Consider the following 2,818-nt stretch of genomic DNA (forward strand, 5'->3'; position numbering starts at 1 on the left):
TATATATATATATAATATATATATATATATATATATATATATATATATATATATATATATATATATATATATATATAAACTGTTCCCTCCTGGGATGACCTGCCCAACTCAATTCGAGCAGCTGAATCCTTACCCATCTTCAAGAAACAGCTAAAAACACATCTCTTCCATCTATATTTGACCCTCTAACTCTAGCACTCTCTATTGTAATTCTATTTTAGCTATTTGTTGACTTGACCCTCTAACAGTTGCACTCTCTATTCGTTTTCCAACTGCTTGTTTTCTTTAAAAAAGGCCTCTAACACTAGCTTTCTCTATTATTTTTCTATTCTATCTACTTGTTTTCTTTTTGTTATGTGTATGTATGTGTAAAGCGTCTGCTAAATGACTACATAAATAAAAAGGGCCTCTAAATATAAAAAATCAAGTGGAATAAAGATTGGATTGTGACCTTGATTAGCTTGTGATTAGATGTTGGTAAAACGTGTGTTGGTGTGGATGTTGATGTTATGTGAGACAGACAGTCTCATGTTGACATTTTGTTTAAAAAAATATGAATTCAATAGTGATTCACACTCAAAATCCAGGAAAATGTTAGTCATGGAGGATTCCATTAATAAAGTAAAGTTTTCCTGAATTTTGAGCATGAATCACTATTGAATCCTTGTTACAAACTAAAAAGATTTATGCACCAACATAAGACAACATAGGAGACAAGAGAGTGTGATGTTAACGTCCTTGTAGAATCTGCTGTATAAAAATATGACATAATAAAGCTTTAAAAAAAGGCATTTCTTAAATTGATTCTGGCATTTGATACACGACATTACCGTTCAAAAGTTTGGGATTACTATGATTTTTTTTAAAAAATTAAGACCTTTATATTTTTGTTCTTCAAGGATGCATTAATTTAATAAAAATGACAGTAAAGACATTTACAATATAAAAAAATATTTATATTTCAAATAAATGCTGTTCTTCTAACCTTTCCATTCATCAAGGAATCCTGTCGCTGTATAATGGTTTCCTCACTTCATTAAGCAGTACAACCATTTTCAGCTGTGATAATAATCAGAAATGTTTATTGTGCAGCAAATCAGCATATTAGAAAGATTTCTGAAGGATCACGAGACACTGAAGAGAAGAAGTTGAGATCTGACATCACAGGGGGAAAAAACTTTATTTTAAATTGTAAAATTATTTCACAATGTTAATGTTTTTTAATCTGATGCAGTTGGTGAACATGAACAAAGAACCTTACTAATACAAATCCTTAGAACAGTATTGTATATATCATATCAAAACAAGCACACTTATTATATGTCAATCAGTTATTATATATAATCAGCATTATTCATATAGTTTATTTATTACCTGGAGATAACTTGAAAAACACACATAAATATTTTCGCAATGGTATGTTTATTGTCTTCATGTTTTTTTCTGGTTTTTATTCAGCTCAGCTACAGCGATAGAGGGATGTTTTTGTCCATATTAGGGATTTCCTGTATGTCATAAGTCATTGCTTCTATGAGTCTGTTTTTTATTAGAAAGATTTCTGAAGGATCACGAGACACTGAAGAGAAGAAGTTGAGATCTGACATCACAGGGGGAAAAAACTTTATTTTAAATTGTAAAATTATTTCACAATGTTAATGTTTTTTAATCTGATGCAGTTGGTGAACATGAACAAAGAACCTTACTAATACAAATCCTTAGAACAGTATTGTATATATCATATCAAAACAAGCACACTTATTATATGTCAATCAGTTATTATATATAATCAGCATTATTCATATAGTTTATTTATTACCTGGAGATAACTTGAAAAACACACATAAATATTTTCGCAATGGTATGTTTATTGTCTTCATGTTTTTTTTTCTGGTTTTTATTCAGCTCAGCTACAGCGATAGAGGGATGTTTTTGTCCATATTAGGGATTTCCTGTATGTCATAAGTCATTGCTTCTATGAGTCTGTTTTGGACTTTTTGCATGAGAGCGCCCTCCGACTTCGAGTATGAATTAAACATACACTGCATCCAGACATTCACTTCTCCTCATTTTGGATACGAATAAAATGTCAGGTCATGGATAGACTATCCATACTGTCTATTTGAATTTAAATCTAGAGACCTCTACGTGAACACACCTACCCGAATAAAGTGCGGAGGACGAATTTACATTTCACTAAAATTAAATGATATGTGGGGGCGTGTTAGAACGAGGCGTTTTAGGTAGGTGTGGCTGACTCTTAACTTTTATAAAGAATATCTCTTTGGATTTGAGACTTTAGTCTTTGCAACTTTACAGATCTTCTTTATGCCCCAAGAGCTTGTAACGCTCTGAAGAGAAAGGAAAAATTGAAATCGCATCATATGACCCCTTTAAAAATGCGTTCTACACAGCAATATAAACAAAGGTGCCTGTTCTCTTTCGTTCTTGCTGTTTGTTTGGGGAAAGGGCATCGAGGGGTCTTGTCTTTATGTTATCTGACTAAAAACAATTACTTTGAAGTTAAACAAATTATTTCATTATTTATTTGAAAAACGTAGAGTGCCTTAAAAATAATTATCACAACACTGATAAAACAGGCGTATACTGATTTTCTCATCCTTCGATTTATACTTATCAATCCTGTTTTTATCATTATCATTAAAAAGTTGTAGTTGTAGTATTTCCTCAGCAACCAGCACGGATCAGCTCCAGGCATGACGAAGCAATATCGTCCTCTTTTGGAAGGACAAAAACAAAGTAGTTTCGCTTTCACAACGAATCACACAGCGTCTTCACAACATGGCGGCGGCAACAACAA

Source organism: Sinocyclocheilus grahami, unplaced genomic scaffold, assembly GCF_001515645.1.
Source record: "Sinocyclocheilus grahami isolate Dianchi unplaced genomic scaffold, SAMN03320097.WGS_v1.1 scaffold28.1, whole genome shotgun sequence".
Taxonomy (NCBI): domain Eukaryota; kingdom Metazoa; phylum Chordata; class Actinopteri; order Cypriniformes; family Cyprinidae; genus Sinocyclocheilus; species Sinocyclocheilus grahami.